Source organism: Atta colombica, unplaced genomic scaffold (assembly GCF_001594045.1).
Source record: "Atta colombica isolate Treedump-2 unplaced genomic scaffold, Acol1.0 scaffold126, whole genome shotgun sequence".
NCBI classification, from domain to species: domain Eukaryota; kingdom Metazoa; phylum Arthropoda; class Insecta; order Hymenoptera; family Formicidae; genus Atta; species Atta colombica.
The window spans coordinates 7,162,994-7,172,168 of NW_017259213.1; positions in this window are offsets into that span (position 1 = coordinate 7,162,994).

Below are 9,175 nucleotides of genomic sequence, written 5' to 3' on the forward strand. Positions count from 1 at the left end.
AGAACTTTAGATAGATATAATCGATTTTCTATATTATTATTATAGATAATCGTATTTAATATAGTATATATAATTCTAATTATTTAATATTATGATATTTATAATGTATTTAATATTTATGAACTATAAGTAATGATTAGATTGAATATTTGTTGTAATGTAACAATTAGATTGAATTATTTTCAATGTCTATCAATTATACTTTTTGAACGCCGTTAATTTATTGATGTCATTGCTGGTATTGGCCCATGCTACGTTTTTCATAGTTACTTACTATTGGAACGAATGTTCGCTACAGCTGAAAGACATAAATAAAATAAGTACATACAATTAATAATAAAGATATTGTACTAAAATTTAATTAGCATTTATTCTTTCTCTTTTTATATTTTTCTGTATTCTTTGCATTTAAAAATAAGTAGATATATGTCCGATTTAAAAAAAAAAGAAGGAATAAAGTGTAGAAAGTGTAATTGAAACAATAGATCAGAGATATGTTCTGAAATGTACTAATAGTATTGAAGAACTATAGTCTATATTATTTATATTGTAATAAATATATTTTTATATATTTTCAATATTTAAAATGCATCTTAAACAATAAAAAATATTAATGCTTTTGAAATCTCAAATAGTTTATATATATTAAATAAATATTTATAAATATTAAACATATTAATAATTAATAATTAATTTAACGATTAACGCGATGTTACAAATGCTTTAAAGCGTTTTTTGACTGTTTAATTTATAAAATTCTTTCTTCTAATTGGCAAACGCTTCAAAATATTTGTAGTGACATTTTTTGACACAATTTCTAAATAGCTAGGATAATTTATTAAATTATTTCTTTTCCAAATTAAATCATATATGCGTCATATTAGATCATCATATATATCAATCTGTGTATTTAGATGTACACATGAGAAGGTTTTTAAATTTCTTTTCCATCCGATTTTTGTCTATTCAATAGCGGCACAAATTCAAATGACTTGGCGGTTCGCCGAATGGCAGTACGGGAGGCGTGGCTTCGGGCCGAACACAGCCGAATATAACCGAATGCGCGGAATATCATAGGCGCGCACACAGCGACGCGCACGTGTACCTTCGTACAGTCTGTATAGAGTGGAGTAGGAAAGTTTCAGTCGTGTTATCAATCGGCTTCTGCTCCCTCATCGCTGGACCGCTAATCTCGTTCACAGTGATCGTCATTGACGGATACGGGTCATCGTGCAACTGTAGGCCTCCACTGCCGCCGGTTGACGGCAAAGTAACTGGAACGAGCGACGAAGTGAGCGAACGATGCCCGCGAACAAGTCGAACCTATCAACGCCCCGTAAAGAGAAGCCCGGCGACAAACTCTACACCCTCGCCACTTCGGTCGCCGCTAACTCCAGTAAGAAAAAGAAGCGCTCCTCCTCCTTCGTTAAGCATAAACATTACGCGCAATATCTGGTGAGTGTGAGCGATGAATTAAAAGAAAATATATTGTGACATGAATGTCGGATGAGCGGCCATATACGAGAAGGGACGCGCCTCGCGCGTCCATTTATTAGACGTTTCCACGATCCATGCAACTCCGATCGATCGTTCCAAGAATTACAGCCGCGTGATCCACCCTCTTCGAATACGTGATATTTCGCGTGTTTACTTCCCCCCATTGCTGGACATGGAGGTAAAGACGCCTCTTAACCAAAGGTTAGGGTAGCGTCTAGGGGAATATTGAGTGTTATTGACCCCAAGCGGCATGACTCGGTCACGGTAATTGCGCGAGGAGGAAAGCATCCCCTTGCTTGCAAACTTTCTATTCATTTCTTTTAATTGTATTTTTTTTATTATCTTGTATTCTTTTTTATTTTTATATATATATATATATATGAAAGATTAAATATATGTACTTTTTTATATAAGAAAGGGAGAGAGAGAGAGAGAGAGAGAGAGAGAGAGAGACAGGAGGCAGGAGATGAAAGGGAGAATAACAATAGAGAAAAAATGTTTAAAGAATACAGCTAAAATTGTAAAAAAAATCCTAATTTTTAATAATTTTGGTAAGTGATAATTGAATTTTTATTGTTAGAAAAGCTGTAAATATAGATGTATGAAAAATTGGGGTTTTAAAAAATAAAATTGATTTTTATTTCACTTTGAAATTCCTATCAAGAGGTTAAATTTTTTTTATCAAAATGTGTCTTCTTTAAAATTAAACTATACAATCTATAAACAAAAAAAACTCGGATTTTTATATCTTACCTAATTCTCGAGACATTCGTGCATTAATTGAAACATTCTTGAACATTATATCGATATGATCAATATCGTTCAACCACAGTTTAGCTATATAAATCTTTTAATTAACTATTTTTTTATGAAGAACAAAACGTTCTTTTCGTGGGATTATAATATTTCTAAACATAATTTGACACGAGATGTTGTCGCTACACAACACGCAAATCTCTTGATATATAATCCTTAAATATGCAATTATGTTCCAAGAATATTTTGCGTGTTTAATATTTTTTTAGAACGTGTTTCTAAGAAAGTTAATTTGACAGAGAAATCTCTAGTTTAATTACACATGAAAAATTGAATAATATTTTAACTTATATTTTTAGCTAGTCGTAGAAAAAAATAAAAATTTTATTTTCTATATTTATCATTATTTATCTTTTTATATTTTATATTTGTTATATTTATTATGAAAAGCAAAAACATTATTTACGTCAGAAATCTCAGGGATATATGAACGATCGATTGGTGTTGAACATATGTTCGGGTTGCGATTCCTATTTCAAATTGCGTATTAAATAAAGTATTTCAATTTTATATATATTATATAGGAATGTATCAATTATATTATAAATATCATAATCGGCGAGATAATCGAGAAAAATTTTATTAAGATATGATACAATGATTGTTGAAATGAGTTATAACAACATACGATCTACTTAATATTTGGCAAATGTTAATACGTTAGTTAAGCTCGCTGTTTGATCAAAAATTTTTTTTATCAATTTTGTATGAATTTCTAGAGAGCATACTTCCCTTACGCATTATGTTATGTACGTGACATACATATGAGACCGTGAATTAAAGGGGATAAAATGAGGATTCGGGATATCACAAGGGATTTCTTCCAGTATTATACATATTAGATTCAATATTTTTGTCACGCATCCTAATATTCGTAATAGTTGTCGCAATTATCTATTATATTGTACATTTTGTGGCAATACATTTGCGTATAAATACTAAACTTGAATATTTTATTTTTACAATTATAGGCCCTGCACTGTGTGACATCCTCCTTTTCCCTTCACCTTTTTAAATATTAGTACGTAGTTTTTTGTGCACCATATTTGTAGTTTATTATCGTAGAAGTTTGTTTTGGTAATAGATATAAAAATTACGTTAATAATTTGTTTATTCTGAATTTTTGAATTTTTAAATTTGTGAATTTTTAATTTTTTATTTAATATTACTTAGCGAACTCCATGAAGGTTCAGGTTAAACTGTTATGTAAATTTTATATTTTTAATTAATATTTAGACAAAAAGAGTCGTAAGAATGCAACTGTTTGTTGTTTCGACTACAGTTTAACCAAACGAGAGGCTCTTTTTGAAAAAAATAAGTTGAGATGATATAAAGTTACTTCAAAATGATAGTTCATACGTATTGATTCAAAGATAAGAAAAAGAGGTTGCTGATTCGGCGGAAACAAAAGGGACAGCAATTCCTTCCGCAGTCACTTTTGAACCTCTTCTTATGCTTTGCAGATGTAGAAGTTGGCTCGATTACATGAAAAGATAAGATTTCTTTCTTTCTCTCTTTTTCTGATTTGGATTTTGTGTTAGATTTAGTCATAAAATTTATTGTATTTTTTTTGTGTAATTCAACTATTGATTCAATTGATTTTTTATTGTTCTATTTAATTCAGATTCGTTTTTATGCTATGAATAATACATTTATTCAAAGGAATAGTTATTATGTAGTAAGAATTATAAAATAAGAAGAGCATAGGAAGATCCATGAAAATATAAAACTGTCCAATTCTTTTCTCTTATATTCACTTCTATTTTTTAATATGAGACAAAATCAAAAAATTGAGAGGAGAAAGAACTTTACACGTTAGTAAAATTATTAATTATTAGTTAAATTAATAATTTGCTTCTAACAAATGTAATTTGGATTAATACGAATTATTAAATGCATATTAAGATAAATGCTATACTAGCCATATAGAAATGTAATTGTTCCATAATATGATAGTAAATCAATATTTTTGTTATATATATTTTTGTTATATTTTTTTCTTATATGTATATATAATATTCACGATTTATCAGTACCAATTTTAAATTTAACTTTGGATTCTTTTTAATCAACAATTTTGTTTATGAACTGAATGAGAAATCGGGAATTACTTTTAACAATTAAAAAACTCAAGTATAATGAATTTCTAATAGATTTATATTTTTTTTATATACGTTAATATAAATACGAAAATGTTTTTTTTAGAATCTTTCTGTTTATCAAACTTTTCTATAAAATATCAATATCATAATTAGTAATTTATGATATTATAATCATCTCATAATCTTCCATTCCAAAGTTTTAACTCTAAGGTATCTTCTATAAACACCTATAAAGGGTTACCTATAAAGGGGTACCTATAAAAGGTTGAAATCGAATTCGAGAATGTGCTGATGAGTAACTACTCTTACATAGAGCTACGTTCCCGAGTTGGCAATAATTTATTTACTTTAACTAAATTTATATTTGATATGATTCGATGTGTAAAGTTTACATAAAAATCCAAGACTTCTGGTTAAGCAAATAAATTTTGATATAATTTATAGTATTCACTTAAATATACATTTAAATGTAATTCCTTGTTGCATTGTTATTCTGCACTGAGAAAAAAAATGTATTAAATTTTAATAAATATTTGTTTAATCAATCAATATCAGTTGAACATCAGTTTACTAAATATAAATATATATATTTATTTGTTATAGAAACTATTAGTGTGATTTAATTATAATATCATTTTTATTTAATAAATATTTATTTATTACACATACAAGGAAATACGAAGTTAGTTTTATTCAAACAAATGTTTATTAAAATTTAATACTTTTTTCCTCAATGTGGCTATGCGCTGCAAATCATAATTCGAGCAGGTGTTCCTCGTTCATGCGACCGCGGCTACAGGGAACGGAAGCGGAAATCAAGCGTAATGTGTCGGTGACGAGAGCGTAGCATAGCATTCGTGTAGGTGCATTAATGCAAACTTGATGTTTTACGCATGAAGAATATGGAAGAAAAAATATACCTGACATTTTTTCAAAAATCTCGTACGAATTTTACAGTAATAATATTTTTTAATATAAAAATTAAATTAAAAAAAAAGAAGTCGAAGAGAATGAGAAAGAATAAATCGTATAAAATTGATTTTAGATACATCATTTTATATTGAAAATAAGTTTTACATCATTCGTAAGTTCAACTTTAGATATGATTTATATTGAAAATAGATTTTACAACTATAATAAACTTAGCTTAGTAATATATCACTTTATATATATCGCACAATTTTTATCGAAAAAGTGTCGGATAGACTCGATTCTGAGACTGCAGCAGATATCTAAATAGATATCTAAAATAGTGCGAACTGCGAAAGTTATTGTCTCGTTGATCATTCTTGGTTCGTAATGATTAACGATGAATCTGTCAGATAGTAGGCACAGGCGGTAGAACATTTCGCCGAAGATTTTAATTAACCCACGCTTGCATTTATATAGACAGACATATCGCGAGGTACCATTCTCGTTTTTCCGAGGTGTGGGGTGGATTCCCGCAATGAAGAGAGAAATTAAATCGATCTGTCTGTGCTTTTGTCAAATATCATAAAGACTTCGTAATTTTGTCGTCGTCCTTACGATGATGAGATCCAACCTGAAGTTTCCACGCTTAATTACATTAGATTACTGAAAAAGCTTCATCGATTTTCATATATAAGTTTTTAAAGTGCTGGAGGGATAGAAGGATTTGAAGAGATCTAAGAATTTAATATTTTTTCTGAGTCTCCAACTTTTCTAAGTAATTGATGAATTTGAGGAATTCGCGGAATCTCATTATACTGAAAAAAATTTTATTTTTCTTAATTTTATTTGATTAATGCGAACTAGTATATTTCAATTTTATTGTAAATATTAATAGTATTTTTTTAAATTTTTTGCAATCACATAGAAATTCATGTTTTATTTTTAATTTATCTTTTTAATTTTTGCATTCTCCGTAAAGGAAACAATGAATCTAATTGCCAAAGGTAAGTGACGGTTTTGCGAATGAATATGTTCTGATATTAAAATTATTTAATATCAGATTTTAATAATTTAATAATTTTATTAAATGAATGAAATTCCGAAAGAAGGATATATTTCAAATTGCTACTATTATATATAATATACTCTAAAAAATATTAAAGAACATTTGAAAAATGATAAAATAGTAATTATCGTGCTATATCACGAATTATTTTTTATTGGTAATTGTTATTGATCAAATCAGATAATTAATGATATTGTTTTTAAGCAATATCGGAGCATTAAAAAGTGATTATCAATCAATCATTTAATTGTCACATCGTGGCGTAGACATGCAGGGATTATCCGAATTAATTGACTGACGAAGTGCTCGTAGTGGTAATCGAACAAGTCCAATTTAACTCGGAAACAAGTACTGTTATGCGAGGTGTTACTAATGACAACGGAACAAGGAAATCTAATTAAAAATTTTATGATTGGTGATACATACACTCGAAATTCCAAAATCAGTGATTCTATATAATCATACAAATTTAAATGCTACAATATTAATTAAATATCATATTACGTATCTATATTATGTATATAGATATTAATTATAAATTTCTATTTATAAAAAGGTATAGTTGGATAATACTGAATTTCTGCAAATTAAAGAGAAAATGTAAGAAAAGTAGACAAGAAAGAAAATTAATGGCATAATTTTTTGTCCTTTCAGCATTGTGATTAAAACAAAATGTTCGCATTAAATCCTGATTTTATTATAATTACAAACTATATATTTAACGAAAAAAGAATTACCGAATCTTATATTTGGACGAGATAAACTTTTTAATATTATCTGATAGATTCGACAACACAAATATATTTGAACATTTTAAAATCACAATTAATACAAGAAAAAAATGATTTTACTGAAATATCTAAAATTTATCTAGATACAAATCTGAAAAATAATTTTATTGAACTATCAAAATAATTATATAGAATGTTCAAATTGGATGCAAAAATATGTCAAAATTTTTTGCAGCATTGCTCATCATTGAATTTTCTACATATTTACTTTCATAGTTCAATAAAATTATTTTCAAATCTGTATTTATTTGAATTTTTTAATATTTCAGTAAAATCATTTTTTCCATGTAGCATTTGTACATTTATATCAGCCATTTGAAAAATATTAAACGTATATATGATTGAATAATTAATCGATGCGTATACATGAAGAAAGAGGTAGCAGTAAAAAAAAAAATTGTTGTATCTTGTTGCTTCTCGTATGTATCATTGGAGTCATTTCTTGCAATCACGCGAATGGCGTGACAGCAAAATGTATTTTGTACATAGTTCATTGCAAATGCAATGAAATGATGAATGATTTTCTCGCTGTGTACGCCGTGCGAAACGCCGTGCGAAAGCAACGAATCTCCCTTGCGAGTAACAAAAATAAAAATAATTTTCAACTATTCTACTACCCGTGGGAAATTCGGATTCGGAATGCGAATTCAACATGATAAGCACCTATCTTCTTTTTCTTTCATCGAAAACGTTCGGGTGTATCAAATAGGAAACGGTGAATTTTCGGGGCTATTTAGGTCATGGATGTGTTATTTAATGCCAATCGAAGGGCGACCAAGATATCACTCGAGAATTACCCGTGCCACTTCCGATCGATATTAGATATTGCGTTCATCAGTGCGTTAACAGAAAGAGATACAATAGTTTGTAAAACGAGAAATTATATATCTATCTACGTAGATGATGCTATTACATGTAGTAATATCAATGCTAAAAAATCGTTTTGAGTGGAAAACTCCAATGATTGAAATCAATCCTGCTGGCAGCAGGATTAAGTAGAAAAAGTTAATCTTTGAGTAATCTGGACATCTCTGCAATATTCCATAACCATATTTCATAACCATCATAATCATGGTATGTTGCATTTTTCACAAGTTTTTTAATAAATATTCTCCACTCAAAAATCTATGTGAAAATTTATGTTAAGAATTCTATTATATCCGGAAAATACTTTTTAAGAATTCTATTACCTCCGAAAAAGTACTCATTTTTATAAATTTCATATTACACGAACTATATAAGTTACACATATATATGTTCGTACGTAATTCTCGTAGCATGAAAATGATTAGCACAAAGGGAACAACACATTGTCCTTGAAATTCAACGTATGGCAGAAACGCCATACGTCACGCACCAGGTGTTATTTATGATTTATCCCCTAAGTGGTAGTGAACTGTATAAACACATAAGAGTATAAACTGTCCAACCGTTCACTCGTAACGTTGTGTTTCCGTTGCGTTACGCGAGACATAAATGGAAAAGTTTGTCATGTTAGAAAATTTAATGAGAATTTTTGAGAATTTCGTTTTGCATCTCGAGTTATGTCACAGAATGATGATTTGAGTCTGAGTACACACCTACCGTGCGGCGACCTGAGAGCTCTGTACCCTGTGACGCGTCGCCGACATCGCTGGCTCGACATCGTGGCGCCGGATACGTGACGAGCACGACGAGTGACGGACAGGAAACGACGAAAATACAAACACGGAAGAGGAAGCCTCGAGAGAAGACATAGATAGCAGCATATTCCGGGATAAGAGAATATTGAAAGGACTTGCTAAAGATACCTCGCGAATGTTCGACAGAGTAGCAAAATTATTTCGATTTTCTGTCAAAGATCGAATGAGAAAGGTATCAGTAGTCTTCTTCGTGTTGAATTTGAATGTCTTCTATATAGGTTTTTTGAAATATAATGTTATTCTCTCGAATGACTACATAATAGTAGATATATAAGATATGTTAAACTTTCGATTCTTAGGAAATCTCTG